At 33.2% G+C, this 25,743-nt stretch overlaps 1 protein-coding gene across 3 annotated transcripts in view; it reads right to left on the bottom strand.

The window, feature by feature from the left end:
- Window positions 1-25,743, bottom strand: part of LOC145683990 (uncharacterized) — a 437,297-nt gene that overhangs the window by 195,027 nt on the left and 216,527 nt on the right. Inside the window, exon 1 of one of the 3 annotated variants that reach the window (XM_081755757.1) lies at window positions 24,184-24,317. The exons of the other annotated variants lie outside the window; for them this stretch is intronic. The gene's annotated coding sequence lies outside the window, so the exon portion shown is untranslated. Of the gene's footprint in view, window positions 1-24,183; window positions 24,318-25,743 lie in introns of those variants that run through there. 3 annotated transcript variants of the gene reach the window in all.

A 25,743-nucleotide genomic window follows, 5' to 3' on the forward strand; every position in this document is an offset into this window, starting at 1 on the left:
TAATTCATCATTCGAAAATTTATTTGGACAATAAATAAGTGATTTAAAACTTATTCGATAACAAAAAAATTAGTCGAACAAAATTGGAATAATTATGTAAACAACTATTCGGATAACTAATAGTTATTCGAACAATTATTGGGAATGATAACTAATAATTATTTCAACAATTATTTGAATAACTAATGATCATTCAAACAATTATGGGATGATGACTAATAATTTAAACAATTATTTAAACAACTATTGGATGATAACTTATAATTGTTTAAATAATTATTCAAACAATTATTGGGTAAGAACTAATAATTATTTAAACAGTTAATCAGATAACGAATAATCTTTCAAACAATTATTGGGTGATAACTAATAATTATTTAAACAGTTATTCGGATAACTAATATTCATTCAAAAAATTATTGGGTGATAACTAATAATTTAAACAATTATTCGGATAACTAATATTCATTCAAACAATTATTGGGTGATAACTAATAATTATTTAAATAATTATTCGGATAAAGAATAATCATTGAAACAATTATTGAGTGATAACTAATAATTATTTAAACAATTATTCGGATAACTAATATTCATTCAAACAATTATTGGGTGATAACTAATAATTATTTAAACAATTATTCGGATAAAGAATAATCATTGAAACAATTATTGGGTGATAATTAATAATTATTTAAACAATTATTTGGATAGTTAATATTCATTCAAACAATTATTGGGCGATAACTAATAATTTAAACAATTATTCAAACAACTATTGGATGATAACTTATAATTATTTAAATAATTATTCAAACAATTATTGGGTAATAACTAATAATTATTTAAACAATTATTCGGATAACTAATATTCATTCAAACAATTATTCGGTGATAACTAATAATTATTTAAACAATCATTCGGATAACTAACAATCATTAAAACAATTATTGGATGATAACTAATAATTATTTAAACAATTATTTGGATAACTAATAATCATTCAACAATTGTTGGGTAATAACTAATAATTATTTAAACAATTATTTGGATAACTAATAATCAGGGCCCGGATCTTGTTGACAAGTAAACTTTTTTCTGTTACGGATAGGACAAGGCGTTCAAATAAAAACGTTATCCATCAACTCTAGGTTCTAAACATATAGTTTTTTAGGGTCAACTTTTCGTCACTTTTTGCCGTTTTGAAATTTCTAGTCATTTTTTAATATTTTAAGGTAACTTTTAGGTCATTTATGGTCTTTTTATTCTTTTTCTTCTACATAAGGAAATCTTTAAATGAACACGGTTTACGAACGTGGAAAAGACGAAGTTGAATAATCTCTTTTCTTGCTTCCTGATTATTCGGGTGGAAAAACTGAATTCTTAACAAGCTAATAAAAACTAAGCTGTAGCTGGTTGAGTCTTCATCCCGGCGAAATTAAAATACCGCTAATTTTACAGTAATTCTATGATATCTTCAAATAGATAAAAGATAATTGAAATATGGAACAAGAGCGCCCTAGACAATATTACTTTGCACGAGGCACCTTTATCACAAGTCACCTAGTGGCTTTCCGTTTTCAGCTGTGTAGAAACGCGAAAATAAATGCCGATTTTCAAAATAGCTCGAAATCGAAAGCAGATAAGTGAGTCCTGATAACGGTTTCTCATGTAAAATAATATTGTCTAGGGCGCTCTTGTTCCACATTTCGACTATCTTTTATCTATTTGAAGATATCACATAATTACTGTAAAATTAGCGGTATTTTAATTTCGCCGGGATGAAGACTCTTAACGAAAGGTGGGGGTTGGTAAGAGGCCAAACAGATAGTTTGGGTTGTTGACCACAAAGGATGTGATCACGTGAATAACTAAAAATGGATTAGAAGGCGTACAAGGATTTTAAACAGGTTTCTATCTATTATTTTCATGTAGTCTACACTTGCGAACTTTTATTGTTTATGAGTGCTTCCTAGCTTTAACTCGGGAGTGAATTGACGCTTTCAATACTTACAATGCCGTACAATGGACTGATCAATAGAAATAAATGATCAATGGACTGCAACTAAGTGAAACAATAGTTTTTGAATATGAGTGAGAAATGTTAATTAAAAATCCAATGGATATTAAAAAATGTCCATGTTTAACGAAATAAACGTTTAAGAAAACGCAAGTTTTAAGGTCAATTTTTGTGAATTTTAGGGCCATTTTACGGGAATTTTAGTGTCCTTTTATAGGTCACTTTTTCGAAAAAATTAGGTCAAAACATCCGGGGTCTGCTAATAATCATTCAAACAATTATTCGGTAATAACTAATAATTATTTAAACAATTATTAGGATAACTAATAATCATCCAAACAATTATTGGGTGATAACTAATAATTGTTTAAACAACTATTTGTATAACTAATGATTATTTGAACAATTATTCAGAAAACTAATAATTATTTAAACAATTATTTGTATAACTAATAATTATTCGAACAATTGTTGGGAAGATAACAAATAATAATTTGAACAATTATTCAGATAACTAATAATTATCCGAACAATTATTGGAATGATTATTAATAATTATTTGAACATTTATTTGTATAACGAGTAATTATTCGAACAATTATTGGAATGATAAATAATTATTTAAACAATTATTCGGATAATAACTAATAATTATTTAAATAATTATTCGGATAACTAACAATCATTTAAACAATTATTGGGTGATAACTAATAATTATTTGAACAATTATTCAGATAAATAATAATTATTCGAACAATTATTGAAATGATAACTAATAATTATTTAAACAATTATTCAGATAACTAATAATCATTCAAACAATTATTGACTGATAACTATTAATTATTTAAACAGTTATTCGGATAACTAATAATAATTCAAACAATTATTTAAAAACTATTCGGACAACCAATAATTAATCAAACAATTATTGAATAACTAACAATTATTTGAAGAATTATTCAGATAACTAATTATTATTCTAACAGCTATTGGAATGATAACTAATAATAATTTAAACAATTATTTGTATAATTAAATATTATTCGGACAATTATTGGAATGATAACTAATAATTATTTAAACAATTATTAAGGTGATAACTAATAATTATTTCAACAACTATTCGGATAACTAATAATTATTTAAACAATTATTTGTATAACTAATAATTATTCGAACAATTATTGGATTGATAACTAATAATCATTTAAACAATTATTTGTATAACTAATAATTATTCAAAAAATTATTGGGATGATAACTAATAATTATTTCAACAACTATTCGGATAACTAATAATTATTTAAATAATTATTTGTATAACTAATAATTATTCGAACAATTATTGGAATGATAAATAATAATTATTTAAACAATTATTTGTATAACTAATAATTATTCGAACAATTATTGGAATGATAAATAATAATTATTTAAACATTTTTTGTATAACTAATAATTATTCGAACAGTTATTGGAATGATAAATAATAATTACTTGAACAAATATTCGGATAACTAATAATTATATGGACAATACTGGAATAATAATTATTCGAATAAGGAACAAGTAATCGAGCAATTATCCAAATAACGAATATATATTTGAGTAATTATTCAAATAATGAAAATGATTATTCAGATAATCGAATAACAGCAGAAAATGTTTGAATAATGAAGCAACTAATAAATTTTCGAGTAATTTAGCAATACTGGTTAGTACATCGCTCATCACTATAAATATCGCATTGAAACAACAGTTTTTTAAATCCTAAATATAGCTTCTGAAAGGTATTATACAAAAAGTAGTGCTAGATATCTTACATATAGTATAAATAGGTTTAGGAGGAAAAGGAAAGAAATAGACTCTTAGAGCTACTCTTACAAAATAGGCCATTTTAGAACATATAAACGTCGTACAAACTAGTCTTACTTGGAACGAACTTGGACCCTTGTCATTAATTGAATAGCATAGATAGAATATTTTAAGTGGTCATATAAGAGAGAGAGTGTGTGTGAAATAACAGAGATACCATGATCAGTTGATGCATTACCCTAGCATCAGGGAAGTCGTGAGTTCAAACCCCGGCCATTACCCTAATTGAGGTTTTTCCCTTAAAGTGACGGAATACCATTTTATATTTACAGTTTTTTCCTATCTTGAAATGTATAATCTGAGATGATCTTTGCCATTACTTCATTTAAACAAAGTGTAAATACTTTTCAATAGAAAAGAAAAGTTGGTCGGTGGGAATCTTGTTGCTTCTGGTGCGAGGATCACTGGTCCAGTCACAGCCCATGTAAGTTGATGGTGGACAACAGCGTGTCCGTGAGTTTTTGCCCGTTTCCTCCCACACTTTTAGTCCATCAATAATTCCATAATCATTCACTTTCATTAATTATCCGTCTCCTTATCCTAAAGGGAATAACAGTGGGATCGGGGATTAAATTTCATTCCGGTGAACGGAAAAGGATCGTTATAGAAGTCCTAAAATGTATTGAACTACAAATTCCCGTTATCTCACCGAAATGTCACAATGTAAAATGTCAAATCTCACAATGTAAAAAGTTATCATATTACCAGAGCTTCTTTCAGGCATACTTCTGGCTCTGTATCCCCGGAACCGCCCCTCTAGAAATGCCATACTTATGCAGGATACGTCCTTTTGCAAATATTATCTCAGTGCTGATCCTCACATTTTAATCCTCTCACCCTGGAAAAATTGCAAGAAAGCTGTTTTCTCAGAAAAATATTTAATTCATTGCATTATTTTACTACGAATAAGTAACAAATTTCTATATATCTGTGTGTCCACGAGATTACATATTTCAGTTAAGAAACACGGAAATAATGCTCTAATTTCCTAAACCTTGCTCATCAATGCTGAGGAAGTTATCGGAGAGAAATGACGTACAAAAGCTTTATTTGTCACAGTTTTCCGGATAATTTGAAATTTTCATTTATTTTCTGTGTCTGTGTGCGAAAACGTGAACTGGGAAGTAATTAACGTACGTGTTTCATAGCGCAAAACAGCATGGAACAAGGCTGCAATCGGCGCAACATTTTGATGTTCACATTCAGCATTCCAATGCATCTCTCTCGTCTTCCTCATCTCTTTCTGTGGTTTGCGTGGCCGTATCATTCATTATAATTATTTTTCGTGTTTCGACATGCAGAGGTCACTTCGGCAGGCACAGCATGTCTGAGGCTATTGCAGCGGATTTATTACACATACATGTACACACAGAGAGATATTTCATGACCAATATATGACATACGTATTACAATAACCATATATGCATATTGCACACGTTTTCAAGATTTTGTTGAGTGCATTCAAAAATGCAGTTTTAAATAATATAAGCTTTGCAGTTATTGAAGTCCACACGTAGTTCACATATATGGGAAACTTCCTTTCATTTTAAAACTTGTTTCTGTATAAACATTTTATTTCTGGGAAATATACTCTATATAATTTAAAGCATTATTTTCATAAACAGAATTTTCAAAAATCGATATTCCCGTTTCTTTCTGAGAAATATTCTCAATATCTTATACATTAATAGTTGTATGTATGGTAGTATTAGGAGTATGTGCGTCACCGTTAGGGAGACATCAGTATAGGTATATATATAGGTATAACATGAATGTATGGCCAAAAGTGACGATGTGATTGCGGATATCCAAATAAGTAAAAATGTTATACATGGGTCCAAGATACAGGATGTTCAAATGCCGAATTCTTCCAATGGCTTACTATGGGAAAGTAAATGGAAATATTCAATATTACAGAAATAATACAATCAAGTGGAATTATGCAGTACAAGTACATTTACACTAACATAGAGAATAAAACTAGTCAACATTTGAGATTATTGGGTTGTCAGTGTTGCCAACCTGGTACCTATGAATCGTTGTTTACTACTGTGAGCCGTGAATTGACTTCACACTTGAACGTATTGACTTTCGAAAACAAAACGGAATCTGCGTCATGTTTAGGAACGTTTTGATGTCAGCAATCATATGCTAACGTGTAGGCGTCTGGTGCTATTAGCTGCTAATAAATAGAGAGATGGGTTTTCTGCCATCAATTAAATGACTCAAGAATATATTCTATCTTCATCTAATCTCTTTACTAAAGCCAAAAGTGGTAGATATTAACAACTTACCCGTTTTAATGATGATCGATGTAGAGTAAAAACGGTAACAGAAAGAAGTTTTTTTCAATCAATGAAGTGTCCCAAGAATATGTTTCATTTTCACTTGTATATATATATATATATATATATATATATATATATATATATATATATATATATATATACTAAACCGGAAATAATTAAAACCACACCACTTACGGTTTCAATAATGAGAAAATATCGCACCATACAAACACTTGACGTACTGTACACATGACAGTGCTACTGTCAAGATCAGCGATCCCCAAACCGTCGATCGCGAGCTACTAGTAGCTTGAGGGGATATTTTCGGTAGATCGCGTTAACGCTCCGTTTAGCTAACCTCGATTCCTCCATTAACAAATGTATTTTTTTAAAAAAAATTAACAGTTCTTTTGGTTGGTAGCTCACAGTAGGATTTAAGAACGGTACGGTATTTTAGAAGCTTCATAAGTTTGGCAACCACTGGTCTAGATTTACAAAAAATAAAATACATTTTCTCGAAAATTACGCATGAGAAATTACACACACATCACTTTCTTTAAAGCAATGAGACCTATCAATTGGTATATTTTTCATCTTTGAACGTTATTTTTTATTTCATTACACATAGAGACGAAACTTTTTCGCTAATGCTATCTGTGCGAAACGTTAAAAAAAAAAAATAAATAAATAAATAAAGCGTATATGTTTCAGGAAACCTCAAACTTTTCGTTTCAGAGCCAAAAATCACGTTTATATTATCGTTTATATTATAATGTTTGCGAAATTCGGCATTACTTGCGATGAATGCGAATGAAAACGAAAAAGTAGAATTCTTACTAATTATTGCTAAGAACAACTTTTTAAAAAGCGCATTTCCAATAACATTTAACTTTAAAATTGTTGCACTTTACCAAAAACGTGCACGATGCTAAATTAAATTCTCCATAAAGTCCGTAAGTTCGCAAGGCGTGATGTCACTTTCTGTGATTTTCAACACCTTTTTGTGCATCCGTAAGGCTAGCCGGAACCTTTGTCCTCACCTTATTGTCGGGAAAACGAAAAACTTGCTAAATAAATTAGAGTTAGCTCAAGCAGGAAAATTTAGGTCTGCTACAGCAGAGTTAATTAAAAAGGACAGTGCTTCTCACCAGGCTGAAATTGAAGTAAAGTTGAAAACCTGCGTCTCAAAAGTATTGGTGAAGCTGCAAAATTACATGCAAGCAAGTGATGACAATTCTATGTAGAGAGTTTACGAAAAGCTCTGCGAGTTATTTGATCGAGAAACTGATTCACTTCATAAAGATGTAGACATCAACAAAGCTGAATTGTTGTTTAAATCGTTGACTGTTTTATAGTGAAAATGTTCATCACATGTTGGATGCTTACGGTGAGTTTAAAAGTAATGTTATTGAAGCTTTCAACAGTGAGGATAAGTAAGTTGACATTGTATCATTGTTAAACAGTTTAAAAGTTAATCACAGGTCATTTGCTGTCAGCTCGTTACGTTCAATATCGTTGCCAGTCTCGAGTGCTGATAACGAGAGATTCTTTTCCAAGTATAATATTATTGTTACTGACAGGAGAATAAACTTAAAAGAAGAATTCGTAAGTCTTACCGTGCTGCATGTTATTCTTTAATTAGGGATGAGGTTAGAGGAAGTGTTGAAAATTTTGCATTAATTTCTATATTTCAGTGAATACATTAGCTAGAATGTGCACCTAATCAAGGTATATCCTCATTTTTGTATTAGATACACCTTACTACCAAAAAATATACTGTTTATAAGTACCATATTAAAAAAAAAAAAAAACTTGTGCTACATTAATATAAATAAATGCTACGTATATAAATGTGAAAATTGAGATAATTAATGCTACAAAATATCAAAATTGTTGCGAGAAAGCTTCGTTTCTAATTATACAGTAACACATGATAATATAACATTTTCGTATACAATTTTTCACAAATTAACCTTTATACAATATTAATATAATAATACATTTTACTGTCGTTAAGCAGCATAGTAAGACAACGTGAAGAGATACACAAATAATGGTTATATCAAAATGAACCTTTGTTCATGCATATAAACTAGGAAGCAACGATTGAAGTACACTATAAACCACACAAAACGTTGCCAAATGTAACCGAAGGTGCAAATCAATTATTTTATTTATGTATTTATTTATTTATTTATTTTGCAAAATATGTAAATTGACTCATAAGTCATACGTATGGATGTTCTGTTGTTAATTTTCAGTTCGATTAGTTGGAGTAGCTTGGAAACTATGAGCAGAAAGAAGAATTTTTCATTTACACCAATAACTAATCGGATGAGGCCTCTGTAAGGGGGTACTAAGGAAATCGTAGTTTTCATAAATTAACACTCTGAATTGGCAACATTGCTGATGTTTCAGTGCATCAAAAGGTGTGTTAAGAATTTGTCTACATTATGCAATTCCAGAAAACAACGAAAAAGAAACTTTGAAATTATAATGATAAAACTTGTACTTACATGCACCCGGCAACACTCCTATTAATTTCTATGGAGCTGCTTAAAGCAAGAGGTATACAAGAACAATTCTCGAACTATACAAGACCTGGAAACGAACGTTCGCAGTGCCATTGAGAACATTAACACTCTACTCTTCGTAAAGTTACTTCCAACTTGGTGAAACGTATGAACCAGTGTTTAAATCAAAACAAGGAGCACTTCCAGCATCGCTATTGAGCTGGAAACTCGTTTCATGATAGTAGCAGTGTTGCCGGGCGCATGTAAGTAAACGTTTTAACATGATAATTTCAGTTTCTTTTTTTATTGTTTTCAGGAATTGCGTAATGTAGATAGATCATTAACACACCTTTTGATGAACTGAAACATCAGCAATGTTGCCAATTCAGATTGTAAATTTATGAAAACTACGATTTCCTTAGTTCCCCCTTACAGAGGCCTCATCCGATTAGTTATTGGTGTAAATGAAAAATTCTTTTTTCTGCTCATAGTTTCCAAGCTACTCCAACTAAACAAACTGAAAATTAACGACAGAACATCCGTACGTATGAGTTATGAATCAATTTACATGTTTTGCAAAAAAAAAAAAAAAAAAATTAAATCTTCGGTTACATCTGGCAACACTGTGTGGTTTCTAGTGTACTTCAATTGTGGCTTCCTAGTTTAAAATATAGGCATGAACAAAGCTTTATTTTGATAAAACCATTATTTGTGTATCTCTTCAGGCTCAAAAGTTCTACTATCCCAAACTCTGGGTTGCATTGTATATTGGACATCCTGTATATAAAAAATACCGGTATAAAAAAAAGAAAGACAATATTTACAATTACCTTTTAAGATTATTCGTGGATAATTCTTGACTTTGGTAACCAAGCAATTCGTCACTTACCTACAAGGAAAATAAGAAGAAAACACAATCATAAAATTTGAAGCATAAGTTTTAAAGAATAGTCAATAACTAATAAAATAAAAACATATAATACATATTTGAAACATTGAACTACGTTATTTCATAGACCGTAAAATAAACACACAGTAATCCTACGCAAGAGGAAAGGAATTCGATAGTACAAAACGTGTTTTATATAGATCATTCTATATGCAAAGACAATATGTTTCTTTTATTCCTGTACAAAATAAACTGTGTACTGCGATCAAATATCATCAGAACACAGAGAAAGAAAAGAGCAGAAACCACATTCACTTGAGTAATATTGTTTTAACACGGTAACTTAAAAGACAAAACAAGGAAGACTTTTTTGTCCAGTTAAACAGAGAATGTCTGAAGATTTAACGATTTCGTAGAACAATAAACTATTGTCTTTGCACTGACTGACATGAACACGAAATTATTAACTATAAAAAAAAATATTACGTATGTATTTTAAATAGTATAGTTGTTATTTATTTTCATGGAATTTTTAGTACTATTTTATTGTCGATTATATTTACGTATAGTATGTAAAGCATAGTACATATAAATTCATACATTCTATGGCTTCTTACAAAATTATATGATTCATTAAGTAGGTCTACCATAGTGGCGTAACTAAAAGTTTGGGGGCCATCCCGCAGGCAGCGTGAAGTGGAGCCCCTTCCCTACGTCCCACTTCAAGAGTTGGGGGCCCATTGAAGGCTTGGGCCTCCCCGCAATGCGGGGTCTCCTAAACGCTTATTTACGCCCCTGCTCTACCATATTGAAGGTAAAGCTGTATTTGTGAGAAGATATTTTTGGGGTACGACATATTTTTTAAGGAGCCGAAAAATTTGAGATTGTTTTTACATACACTGATTTATCGTTTTCAACTTCACTTTATTAAAAAAAAAAAAAAAAAACCCTCAAAAGGACAGTGTAAATCGTTCGCGTCTCCTGATACTAATTTGACTGTGACCAAATTGGAATAGAGCGTGACACATGTAAAATCTGAAATTGTGAGGGTAGATATTTGGGTTTTGGTTTGAAACAGGGGAAAATGTAAATTGTACAAATCTTTCAGATGGAGTTATTAGACGTGCTCTTTTATCCGGACATGTCCTCTTGTTCCGACTCTAAATTTGGTCTGACCGGAATTTTAGGAAATGGGAAATACCCTCTTTTTGGGAGGTACATTCATGTCCAAATATTATTGTCGCATGTCTATAAATATGTTGTTGTAGAAATATAATTTGATAACGAATTCGCCCGGTATTTCTTATAATGTTAGTATGTGTATAATCGGCAAAGACATATATGTGCCAAATTTCATGTCAAAAGAGCAGTAAATAAGAACAATAAAACGAAAATAAAACTTTGTTGTCCATTTAGCAACATTTTGTTTTACTCATTCTAATTTTTATATTTATAATTATTTTCCTATGAAATTTACCACAGATAAACATTTCCCGATTATACGCATAGTATCAGTATTAAAAGTACCCTGCAAAATTATTATCAAATTATATTCTTATAAGATGACAGTTATAGATATGCGACAATCATTTTGGACATGAGTGTACATGTAAACTGATTCAACTTCAAAATCCATAATTGTTAGACCCTACTGATGCAATGTTCCTTTTCCAAGGAAATACAACAAATCGAAGTGTAAGTGCGAAGGAAGAAAATTTAAGGGTAAACGGCTCCTGAACGGGACGTGTTATCATCTCCGGTTGCAATGCTGATTTCAGGAAAAAGAGAAAGTTCATTCAACCATGAAATGCCAGTTTTTGATAAATATGAAGTGCGATAGTGGCTTGCTGAGCTAGAAACCTGACTAATTATTGAGAGTGTATTTGAAGATCATGGAGATGATAACACGTCCCGTTCAGGAGCCGTTTACCCATTATATTTTCCGGATGGCACAGTGGCTCAGTGGTAGAGCGCTTATCTCTGGATCCCTGCTGGTTGGATCTCGGCCAAGAAGGCTTGTTGTGGACAACATCGTGTCCGTGTGTTTTCTCGGAGTACTCCCGTTTCCTCCTACATTCTGATTCTACCAATTTTGTTCATCATCATTCACTTGCCTTAATTACCCGTCTCCCTCAGCCTTAAGGGTATAATCGTGGGACGTTAAACTGAAAGATTTCATTTTCGAATCAGTTTGGTTCATTTTCAAATTATATTTTCTCGCTTTTGTCATTGAAAAAATTCTCATTTTGTAAAAACTGAAAAAAAAATCCTCTTTTTTAAATAGCTATCATATGGTAACGATGCTTTAAGAACCTCGCCCGACTTTGATCCTGTTAGCACGGATATGAAATATTATACGGTAGATTCTGTTAGATCCAAAGCTATAAAGATCTATATTTGGATTTTGATCTTGAAAAAGTATAAAATAAATTATTTGCGCCTCCGGTACTCATTCGATCTTGTTGAAATTTGGCTTATAAGTCGGTTTTAAATTAGAGCTTCTGTGTTATGTGTTCAAGGTTATAAAGGACGGTTCCTACTGTTAACGTGGGCTCGCAACTGTGACCGGGACTTGAATTGGGTTCAGTTGGCGGGAGCACAGACAATCATGCAAGATAAATCCTCACAGTAAAGGTCATTCCTCACTTCATTCTCTAACCTACAAGAGATACTACACATATAAGAAGAGTTTGATTGCCTTAGTACGATATTATACAGTATATACACAACAATATATATAATATATTATTTAGAGATTCAGATTAGTTACCTTAAGAAAAATCAATTGACTGTAGGCTTTATTAACGAACTTAAAACGTTCGTTACTGAATTATCTACGTCTGTGTGTCTGTCTGTCTATTTGTCCGTCTGTCTATTATTTGCGATTTTTTTTTGAGCCCTCCATTCGAAAGAGCATCAAAAACTGACAAAGTGATGGGAAATTTTCGCGTCACTCGTACTGTTCCCGAGATATTAGCCAAAAATTAGTTCCGATTTCGGAAGATTTAAGGAGCCATATCTCGGGAACTGTAACTCACAGAGATATCATATTGGTGTTTATCAATATCTAAGAGGATGATGAGTATTTTGGTACCAAATAGTAACCAGTGGCCACTGGCCAACTGGCCACCGTTTCCCAGATATTGGCCAAAAAAGTTCCAATTTCAGGAGATTTAAGGAGCCATATCTCGGGAACCGTAAGTCATAGAGAGATGACACTTTTCGAAATTTTGCAAGAAATAGAAGGTGTGGATAGAAGGATTTACCTTTACATCTAGGAACAATCACAGTTATACTTCCCACTCCATTCTTTCTAAGTTAGTTCTGGCAATGCTCTTGGAGCATTCTCAACTAGTTTTTTAGCTGGAACTATGATTTAGAACACAGTATTTTAAACATATAATAGCTAGATCTATAAGGAAAACATTAGTGCAAGTGCATTAGTAAACATTCAATAACCTATGGAGTTACTATGCACAACATACAAAAAAAAAAAAAAAAAAAAGCTTAACGTACGAAACATAACGTTTTTGTGCGATGTTTTCCCTTCAGTATTTATATATTTTACTTTCTATTTGGTCTAGGAATTAATTCGTGCGGTTGGTACGCACACATTGAAGCTGTAGTACAAACACAAAATACATAAATACCTTAAGAAAAATATTGTCCATCGCTAGCCACCACTTTCGCCCATCTGTCAGGCAATGTACGGATTCCGTGGCGAAAGAAGTCCTCATCCTTGGAAGCGATCCAGTCAGAGACCCATGTTTCGATATCTTCTGAAGAAGTAAACCGCTGTCCAATCAAATCGTTGTTCATGCAATCGAACAAGTAGTAGTCCGAAGGAGCAACGTCTGGTGAATACGGCGGGTGGGGTAAAACTTCCCATCCGACATTTTCTAAATAGGTTTTGACCGGTTTTGCGACATGTGGGCGAGCGTTATCATGTTGAACAATAAGTTTATCATGTCTGTTCTCCCATTCTGGTCGTGTTCTGGCCAGAGCTTGCTTCAAACGCATTAATTGTCGTCGATAACGTTCTCCATTCATAGTTTCACCCGGTTGCAGCAGCTCATAGTACACCACACCTTTCATATCCCACCATATGCACAGCATAACCTTTGCACAGTGAATATCTCGTTTTGGTTGTGATGGACCTGGTTCACCTGGTTTCACCCAGACCTTTTTTCGTTTAGGGTTCTCGTAATGGATCCACTTCTCATCACCCGTAATAATTCGATGCAGAAACCCCTTTCTGCTCTGTCGTTGAAGCAGCAATTCGCAAATGGTTTTTCGTCTTTCAACGTCTCTGTCTTTCAATTCATGTGGAACCCAATGTGACATCTTTTGAATCATTCCCATGGCTTTCAAGCGTTTGGAGACTGTTGTTTGATCAACGCCTAATGCTGCTGCAAGTTGTTCCTGCGTTTGACACGAATCCTGCTCGAGCAATGCTGTCAATTCTTCGTCTTGAAATTTTTTTGGCTGTCCAGCTCGCTCTTGGTCTGCCAAGCCGAAATCACCACTTCTAAACCGTGCAAACCACTTCTGACACGTTCGCTCACCATACCCTTCCACCAAAATACGATGACTTTCAGTCGCACTTTTCTGCATGTTAAAGTAATGCAGCAGGACACCCCGCAAAAACACTTTATCAGGCACAAATTGCGCCATGTTCACTTAACTACAAACTGGTGTTGTTGACGCTTTAATCCACTGCCCTATACTACGAACGATACGCGATGAGAGGGGTTTGCAACACATGTGTGGATACACGGAACTGTGGGACGCTCCGTTCGTTGCGCCATCTCTTGTCCACCCGCACGAATTAATTCCTAGACCAAATACATAAAACTGCATGCAGTCTACACATATTGATATTAGAATGATGGTACTGGTATCGATACTTAGTATAAATAACTAAATATTTGTAAATTATTATGTATTTTCTGGTACCGGCACAGGAATCACATTCTATTAGTTTAGCATATGTCCCACAAAAATTCCAACTCAGGAATAGAAAAAAAAATCCCCGTGAACTGATTTTCCTTGGTTATTCCATATGTCCAAGAATATCATCCCAACCGTAATGAGAGGAAGATTTATGGCGCTTGGGACTTTCAGGCTGAAGCCCACCCAAATTGCATGATTTTATTATTATTATTTTTAAATCTAATGTTAGTCATTCCTATGCGTATAAGCTTCAAGCCCTCCCCCCCCCCTCCCAAAACGAAAACGAAGCCTGTGTGAGTGAAGCTCCTCTTAAACTATTTTTCTAGATCCGCCACTGTTCATGATTTATTTTCCAAGAAGCAATTCATTCTGGCATCTACCTAAATAGGAAATTAACCTAAATTTAGAATGCAGGATGCAGTAGTAATAATTTCGTATTTTGGACCGGTATTTTGGACCGGTGCAAAGTAAGCCCGATTAGAGGCTGAAACCACCTTCTTCCAGATTTACTTTTTTTTTTATGACTTTAAAACGTTTCAAATTTCAATTTCAACTATTGCATCGAAGTCTCATTATACACAGTAGTATTCTACGAAACTGACTTAACTTTGACGGAAATTCTTGTAGGTGATATCTTTGAAATTTTGGCTGCCTTCACAGTGACTGCTTTGCATACCTCTACAACTGATGTTAACCCCCAATATTATAGCCAAAATACAGTAAGATGTTCTACCTTACGACAGAGGACTGTGAAACTCTTTTCATATTTTGTGCAAAGTAACCCCGTCTTATGGTATCTTCTCAATTATTATGGAAACCGGAAATTGTCGTATATTTATACTATTTCCGGGTTTAGTAGATAGACTAGACTGGGGATGGAATATATTCTTGGGATGCTTAATCGTCTGAAAAAAAAAATGCTATTTGGTACCGCGCCCTATAACAATCTTTAAAACTGAACTCATAGTTTTTGGTCTACATAGAGCAATATCGAAACCAGAAGTCGCAGCGGATTCCTATCAATTCCAGTTTTGGTAGAAATTTAAGAATGGGAATCAAATATACTCTTGGGACGCTTAATGGATTTCAGAAAATAGCTTCTCTCTATCTACTACGTTTTTAATCTATAGTGATCACAGAGTTAAAACCAGAAATAGTTTATTCGCGTCACTTCCGATTTTCATAGAGAGATTAAAGTGAAATGGGGTATATTCTTGGGACACTTAATTGACTAGAGATGATCCCTTCTCGTTAGCCATTACGGTTTTTATTCTATGATGATCAACGTTAAAACTGGAAGTGATCGCTTTCTACCCCTTCCAGTTTTAATACAAAGATTAGAATGGAGATATGGGATATATACTTGGGACGCTAAGTTGATTGCAGAAAACCGTTTCTCAACATATACAGTATTACCGTTTACACTCTATAACGATCGACGTTAAAACTGGAAGTGATTGATTTTTACTACCTCCGGTTTTAGTATGCAGATTAGAGTGGAAATGGAATATATTGTTGGGACGCTTAATGGATTTTAGAAAACTGCTTCTTGCTATATATTACGGTTTTGGTTCTATAGCGATCAATGTTGAAACCGCAAGTGGTTGATTTCTGCCACTTCCGCCTTGAAAAGGGGGTTAAGAGAGAAGACGGTATCTATTCTTAGAACACTAAATTGATTCCAGGAAACATTGCTCGCTGTTTGTTATTGTTTTTTTTTTTTTTTATGTAAATCAATATTGAAACCAGAAGCTGGTGGGGATTTTAACCACTTCCAGTTTTAGTAGAGAGTTAAGGATAGAGACCTAATGTATACCCATGTCCGAAATGATTGACACATATCTATAACCGTCTTCTTGTAAGAATATAATTTGTTTCTGAATTTGCAGGGTATTTTTAATACTGATACAATGTGTATAATCGGGAAATGTATATTTGTAGTAAATTTCATAGGAAAAGAATTATAAATACGAAAATTAGAGTGAGTAAAATAAAATGTTGCTAAATGGACAACAAAGTTTTATTTTCGTTTTATTGTTCTTATTTACTGCTCTTTTGACATGAAATTTGGCACATACATGTCTTTGCCGATTATACAAATACTAACATTATAAGAAATACCGGGCGAATTCGTTATCAAATTATATTCCTACAACAACATATTTATAGACATGCGACAATGATTTTGGACACGAGTGTACATTTGGAATGCTTGATAGTTGCAGAAACCGTTTCTTTCTATTACCATTTTTGCTCTACAGCGATCAACGTTAAAATCGGAAATGGTTAATTTCTAACGCTTCCGGTTTCAGTATCGGGTCTAAAAACAAACCTGATTCTTAACTTCTGATTCTCTACATTCCGACCAAATTCGGTGATGGTTAATCAAATTGTTCTCGAGACTTTTCTTTTGTCTCGCGGAAAAGAATTTTGGTAAACAAATTCATTAATAAATTTATTATACTTCCCATTTTTGACTTGTTTCATCTAATTTCTGACGTTTTAAGAATAACTCATTCCTTCCACCCTCAGAGATAAACTAATCCAAATGTGGATAACCGTTGTAGCATTACACAGAAATTTTCATTGTAATGTCACAATTATTATTAACAGAGATACAGTCATTGACAAAAACAGCCAGTTTGTGTTCGAAACGTGAGTTCAGATAAAATAAAAGGATGATGGAACATCAAACGTTTTATTTACTGATTAATAAACATAGTGAAAATTATGTGAAATATATCTATATAAATGTTTATGTAATAGCTTAGGATGAAATCAGGTAAAATGAAAAAGAAATAATAAAAATGGCACCGAAAAATTATATTGGGAAACTTCACACATTACATTGTCAAAGTTTGGCCAAAATCAGCAATAGTTTTACTGTATCGGATTCATTTAAATGCAGCTTTAATTCATGCCAAATTACGAGTACATAAAATTAAACGGAAATATACAGATTTATGTTATTGTAATGTATATCTTAGTTCAGTTATTACATAACTTTTCAACGTTAAGAGTCTTTATCCCGGCGAAATTAAAATACCGCTAATTTTACAGTAATTATGTGATATCTTCAAATAGATAAAAGATAATTGAAATATGGACCAAGAGCGCCCTAGACAATATTATTTTGCGTGAGGTACCGTTATCACAAGTCACCTAGTGGCTTTCCGTTTTCAGCTGTTTAGAAACGCGCAAATAAATGCCGATTTTCAAAATGGCCCGAAATCGAAAGCAGATAAGTGAGTCGTGATAACGGTTTCTCATGTAAAATAATATTGTCTAGGGTGCTCTTGTTCCACATTTCGATTATCTTTTATCTATTTGAAGATATCACAGATTTGAAAATTACTGTAAAATTAGCGGTATTTTAATTTCGCCGGGATGAAGACTTAACTTTTTGAAAATAAAATAAAAACTCAAAAGTACGTTAAATATTTTAATTATATATTTTGGTTATAGCTCATGTTGTATACAACAAATTTTAGCTTCCCAAAATGGAATGATATTGGATATTTACTATATTTCTTTCAACTTAAATTTCAGTTATATATATATATATATATATATATATATATATACGTAGTTGTATATAATTATTTTAAATTAAATTCGATAAATCAAAATAGAGGTACGGTGGCTTAGTGATAAAGCGCCCACTTCTGGTGCAAGGGGTCTCTGGTTCGACCTCAGGCCATGAGTTTGTAGTGGACATCATATCCTGGATTTTTTCGACATTCTATCGTTTCTTCCCATATTATCACCCCACCAATTATTTCACAATCATTCACTTTTATTAATTATCTTTCCTCTTTAGCCTATAGGCGTAATCGAGCCGAGTAAAACTAGAAACACCATTTCATTTATATTTGAACAAATCAAGAGAAAATTAACAAAAAATAAATTATAAAGCAAAACATATTTTTAAAAAAATAAAATAATCTCTTCGCATCCATCGAATAGGCATCTTCGTACTAAAAAAGAAATATTTTGAAATTGAAACAATATACAGTAAAACCTGTCAACTTGGCCACCTCTCTAAGTTGGCCACCTGCTTATCTTGGCCTAGTTCGTCTTGAACCTGCATTTTCCCATAAGACATTCGTTACTTACTACTCTATAAGTTGGCCACCTGTCTATCTTGGAAGTTGGGCACACTGAAGCAATGTTTACCCTATGATCATAATGATAAATTTACCTGCGTATCTTGGCCACGAAAAATATAGTTTTGTTATTTTTCTTAACTCTTTCGAATTCCCATATGAGAGGCCAATCTTCTGTATTTGTGACTGGACACAAAGAAGCGTAGATTCGCACGATTTGTTCTTGGAGGTCAATTGCCAGAACACTACCCTCATAAAAGGGTGGTGAAGAAAGATGTAAATAAGAAAAAACACGTACAGGAAATGGTTATACGTATTTGTTTACCCTGTCTGTTTTGGTAAAACCATTAGCTATATCGGCTCCTTTCATCAGTGGGAAGCTTTAGTAATTCCGGAAAATTCTCAAGAAAGCTTAATTGTCATTTATTGGCACCTGACTGCATGTCAAAAGGTAGCGGAGATTTTGAGATATGAATTTCCTCAAGATTTTTTCAAAATATCTTTTGCTCCGAGGGAAACACTTCTAGCTCATTAATAAGAGGTAGTTAACTGCAATATTAGAATGTGCATATCTGCCAAAAAGAATAAAGCAAATATGTTTAGAATGAACCACCATTCAGTAACAACTGAAAAGAAGTCATATAAATTGCATATGAATTTTTCAATTTATAACTTAGCTTTTCTTGTTTTCAATCTGAATAACTCAGTGTGTTATAATATCAATTTCAATAAACTGCGTACATACACTTCTATTTCATGGTTGTTTGTGTTGTTGTGTTTTCAATCTGAATAATCCAATATACCAGACTAGTTTTCAGGAAGAGAAAGGTATGCACATATATTATACATTCTATAGTAATATTGTCTAGTACTGTATTTTTTATGATTACTCTATATACATTATTTATAAGTAGCTGTCGTGCCACTGCTTATTAAAATTTTACAATCAAGTAATACTAGAAACCCTATTCTAAAAATATACAAATCACACTTATTTTCTGTAAGTTGGCCACCTGTCTAAGTTGGCCACTTGTCGATGGAACCGATGGTGGTAACATAGACAGGTTTTACTGTACTAAAACGTGAGACAAACTTGGTGGCGTTCGAACGCTTCGCTTCGAGTTCCCTCTAAACGTTGTTATTGACAGTAAGTATGAGGGAAGCGATGTTGCCACTTCTTTGTACACGTTTATATCTGTCTATCTGCCACCTGCTCGCGCTCGCACTATAGCGCGTCTGCTCAGCCACACTCTTTTGCTACATGGCAACATCACGTCACAGCTTTCGTTTCATTCGTTTAGACTACACGCCATCAAGTTTGTCCCACTCTTTAGAAAAATATGAAGAATATAGACGACGGCCTTAAGTCTGCACCAAATTTTTATATTTCAATGAGAGGTGAAGAGGATAAAAAATCAATTAATTGCTTAGAAGCATAATAAATTAAATGAAACAAATCTGTGATACAAAACCAAAAATGTTATCCTTTAGTCACCTTCATTGTGTCATTAGAGAATGGAAAGACCGTCTTCCGATTTCCGTAACAATAAACGGTACCACAGTGATAATATTGAATACAGTCTGTAAATTGGGCGCAGGATATCTTAATGATGACGGAACCAATTTTCCCGAATAAAAGATTCCAGACGTGGAACCGAAAGAAATAGCAGTTTTTGATAAAAACTGTTCCTGACTCGGTATCGAAACCAATTTTCTGAAAAAATTGGTTCTGGTTCTGGCACCGAAACTTATTTTTTGAAAAAAGAAAAAAAATGTTTGTTAGATTCGTTACGGGAAACTATATTATAACACAACTGACGTAGGTGGTTCCCTAGAGTTATCATTTCACAGTTGTTCAACGTTGTTTGCATCTTGTAATTATCTTGAGCTAATAGTGTTTTCAAACGATGATGATGAAACTATTTCAAAGTATAATTCAATGTGCCTTTGGTTTTCGGTTTCGTGAACAGAACTAATATGTCACAACGTATTTGAACTTTGTTAACAGAACCGATAAACCTAAATATGTTTCGGGTTCTCTTCCCGAAGCACACCGAATCAAAACCCAAGTCCCCAGGGACCGAAATCCAAAATATTTTCGGTTCCATTAATAATCCTGATTGGGGACCTTACTTATGGTTTCAAACTTATGAGACACCCTGTATATATTTAATAAATGTCAAGGATATTAAAGTATTAAGATGAAATTTTCTACCATTCACCGTGCTCTTCAGGTTATATACGTTACAAACAATATTCTTTATATACAGTAGTTTTTGAATCATAAATGTTCAGAGCCTACTTATGCAATATAATAGCTATAAAACAACAGAAAACACAATGAAGGGTAATAAATGTCAAAATAATCACTCTTAACAGCAGAAGATGGTATTGCGGAAGGTCAGAAACTGTGAGTACCAGCGCTACTAGCTGTGAAAAAGATAATGTTGCTTATTATTATTATTATTATTATTATTATTATTATTATTATTATTATTATTATTATTATTATTATTATTATTATTATTATTATTATTATTATTATTACTGCTTCGTGGGTATGTTGTGTTGTTCTTCCACAATGTGGCAGACCTTCACAGTAGTATATCATGTGAAATTACAGTTATTTCAGATAATGGAAGAGAGAATGAGAGAAAAAGAGAAACATGCGTAACACGGATCAAGGGAAATATAATTTTCATCGTTCTCGTTTTCTTAAGGATATTCAACATGCAATGCAGCCTTGCAGCCGAGTGATTAGCGAATGTGCATGTTCTCAAGTTCGACTCTCGATGGAGACACTATTTTACTATTTTCGGTATTTTTTTTTTTTTTTAATTTTCCGAATATGTTGAATATTTCGCCAAAACAAATGGAACTGACCAGAAAAATACAAATGAAGGAGACCCTTCAATATACGTAACTAAGTATGACTATCGATCCCATGAGTTATAGAGCAACAGAACTATAGTGCAGGCATGTCAAACAGTATTTCAAGTAGTTAAATAGCCTTCAGTATTCAATAGTGCCGCAAGGATTTTTTTTAAAAAGAAGAAGCCCTTTCTATACTTACTGAAATGCTTTAAAAAATGTGTATATACACACAATTTTACCATCTACTTACCTACTACGTATTTCTTTTTAAAAAGTAGAAGGGAAAGAAAGAAATCTGGGTAGTAAATGGATACCTACTGGTTCTTTCCTAACATCTGACGTTTTTTTTTTTTCTCAGCAACGAACTTTCGGATGTTTGGAGACATGGCGCTTCGTACTAGCAATGTTAGAAATATAGATAAGAAGAACATCCATTAACTTCAATCTCGTTGGAGATTTTATTCCTTTTCATAAGTAAGAAATATTGTTCACAGGGATACGTAAGGAAATTACATACGACGCAAATTTGCGAGTTTCTGGGAACCTCACAGGCAAAAAAATACGTATTATATACACTTAGAATTTCGTAAATAAATAAATAAATAAATAAATTTTTAAAAAATATTTCTAGGGGTGAATCAAGGGTTGTAGAAAAAATACCACAGGACCCAAGTTTGACATGCTTGGACTAAAGGAATATGATTTACCAAAACTTCTTTATATACTATTTCCCCCTCTCTGTCCGTTTGTCCGTCCGTTCGGGAGACAAAGGATGTCAAGAACTACATGATGGAATGAATTTTGATCATGATATACAGGAAACGAATTCGTTTATGGAGATGGTATTGAAACCTGAAATACAGTACGTAGTAGAATTTTTTTTTTTAATGTTTTAATGTTGATCATTAAAGAGCAAAAACAGTAAAAGATAGCGAGGAGCGGTTTACTGCAATCGATTAAGAGTCCCAATAATACATTTTATTTTTATCAACTCTCTACTAAAACCGGAAGTGATAGAAATCCACTACAACTTCCGGATTCAATATCGATCTACATACATACATAGTGCAAAAACAATAACAGATAATAAGAAACGTTTCCTGCAGTTGATTTAGCGTTAAGAATAGATATCACCTCCTCTTTTAACCCTCTTTTCAAACAGGAAGTGGCAGAAATCAACCACTTCCGGTTTTAACATTGATCGTTATAGAGTAAAAACGGTGGTAGATAGTAAGAAGTGGTTTTCTGCAATTAACTAAGCGTCTCAAACATATACTCCATCTACACTCTAATCTCTTTGTTAAAACCGGAAGTTGTAGAAATCTACTAACACTTCCGGTTTTTATGTTAATTGAGAATATAGCACACCATACAAACCCTTTTCGTGTTGTACACGTGACACTGCTTTTTTTTTACCTTAAGCACTGGTTCAAAAATTGTTACTTCAGCTTTTACTGTTTTTGTATTCATGAAGAGTTAGGAGGAATTACGAATTATATTTCTGGGCTCTTGGTATTTAAGGCCATTTTAGCCCGCTACGTATGAGGAATGACGTTCTTCGAGTATTTAACTAGCTGAGTAAGTGGGGAAGGAAGAAGGAAAGAAAGAAAGCGACCTGGGACCTTTTTGTTAGATACTATCCCGGCATTTGTCTGGTGTGAATGAGGGAAACCAAAGAAAAACCTCACTCAGTGTTGCTGACCTGAAAAGGTTTTTACACCTTTCCGGCCAAGTGCCCCTATTGGGAAATCGAACCCGGGATCGCTCACGCCAAAGGCGAGAGCGTAAGCGATTACGCATTCATGATAAGTAAGAAGTTAAAACAGAAAAGCCTATTTATTTGTTTATGTCACACTCCGTCACTGTAACAAAAGATTTGTTCCATTAGAAATAGCTATTTCAAAAATGAGATGAAGAAGCAAATGTACTCAAATGTGATACGATCGGGAAGAAGCATAATTTGAACACAAGATTCCAGTAATAAAAAGGCAAATGGGATATAGTATACGTAAGACCGTCTGAGTTCCAGAAGAAGCTGGACGCTCATACTTTTAGGGATTATTCATTGAAATGAAATCTTTAAGTTTTACGTCCCAAGGTTATGCCGGTTAGGCTAAAGGAGACGGTGATGATGAGAGATGAGTGAAATGGTGGAATGAAGAAAGTGGGAGGAAACGGGAGAACCCCGAGAAAACCCACGAGCACGGTGTTTGGGATTATTCATTGAGTATCTACGAACTTAGAAAGGGGGTAACAAACCCACTTTCATTTACTTATCCACTGATACGAAAATAAAAAAGAACGTACCTATTTGCCCTTGTACTTTATATGCTATAGCGCATTACATTATATGCAACAAGGATTTTGGTCTGCATCATGATATAAATTTAAAAATATTTAACATTTTTCGAATCGAAATCAACAAAATTTATTCTAGAAAGTAAAAATAGAATGTTAAGCACATATAATGAAGACAACGCAGTGATTTAATTTGGTAACGTATAAATATATAATATGAAGTATCCTCGCGCACGGAAGACAGGGGGTTCTCATGTATACTATTACCGGCAAATGATCTAGATAAAAATCTGACTTGAGGAAATTACCAAACCATCCTCCAAATTGAACTTGAAACAAACGGTCAGAGCCTAACATCCTACCTGAATAATTTTGGAACACTGCAAGTCATTCTTCTGTTTCTTCTTTTTTCTTTTCGTATGTGATATTGCTAATTTATTACACGCTATATACAGCACAAAAACTACTTAAATAACATGAAGATTCGACTCACGTCCACAGCGTAATTCGCACATGTCTTGTTCGGACAACATACAAGAAGAAGAAGAAGAAGATAGTTCATAACCTGTAATTGGTTTTTCGTCTGCTGCCCTAGTTTTTTCTAGGAATGAACTTCAATTACACACTAAATGTAATAAGATTATTAGATGGAATAATTTTGAAATTTATGTTTTTTTTTTCTTGTTTCGTATTAGAACAGAAAACATTAAACATATTGCGCGTACTTAATGTTAATATAAAAATAATGAAAGCAAAGTCAATTTTAGCATATTTTTAGGCCATTTTTGGTTTACTATACAAAAAAGATCCTTCTTTGATTAAGCATTGTTTCATGTGTAGTTGTTTGAACAAAATAGCACATCAACTTTATATACTTCTACCGTATTTTTCAAAATCAAATCAATTTCTTTAATTTAATCTGATTAGTAAAGTATACACACAGATGGTTCACAAGGGAAAGGGTCCTGAGCAGTGCCAGATTTACGTATAAGCTAACCAAGGGCCCCCCTCTCTTAGAGGCCCCAAAACTTAAAGAAAAAATTGAATGTACATTTCCAAAACATAAGAAAAAAAAAACAATAAATAAAATAAAATCTACATAAAGTAACAATGCTTCGTGTTGTGTAGGCCCTTATGATGTTAGTAATGGGGCCTCTTCTGCTAGACTGCTTCCTAAAATATCACTAGTTTCTTCATTTCTGTATATAGGGTGTCTACGTTCATCTGGACACATAAAGGGTTCCATCACCTTCAGTAGCTTAGGACCCCACGAAATCTAAATCCAGCTCAGGTCTTGGGTTCTAATCCCTTCGCTTGAGCAAGATATGTAAAAATATACGTTGATCATATCAAGATATGATATATATCGTACGAGCACCAGAAATCAAATAAACTTGGGAGTTTGAACCCTTTCTGACAGCAACGTACACAGGGGGTGGGTCATAAGGCTCCCTTCCCTCTTGAAACTCCAACTTTTCTGTAAATTTAGTCTTATTTTAGGGAGTGATTTTCAAATTTTAATATAATTGATTCTGGTACTAAATTTGGATCCCCCGAAAAGCTTTGAATGCCCCGAAATAAATTCCTGTGTACGTCCCTGTTTCCTGATGAAATTCACGCACGCTATTGTATATACATGCATATACGTACAGGGTGGCCCATTTTTATCTTTCCACGAAAATATATCGAAAACGGTTGAACATAAATGAACTGAACAAAAACTCAAATAGGAAATACCATGGGACAAATCGAATGGTGATGTCGCGGTGCCCCATAGGGCCTCTCTTCAAGGGGGCTTGGGGACCATTTTTAAAATTTTAAATGGAAACATAGGGCGAGTGACACCTCACTCAATAGATCTTTAAAAACTAAAAAGCGATGTGGCGAAAGATTTTTCATATCAGTCATCGTATTCAAAATGG

Source organism: Thermobia domestica, chromosome 4 (genome assembly GCF_964235325.1).
Source record: "Thermobia domestica chromosome 4, izTheDome1.hap1.1, whole genome shotgun sequence".
Taxonomy (NCBI): Eukaryota; Metazoa; Arthropoda; class Insecta; order Zygentoma; family Lepismatidae; genus Thermobia; species Thermobia domestica.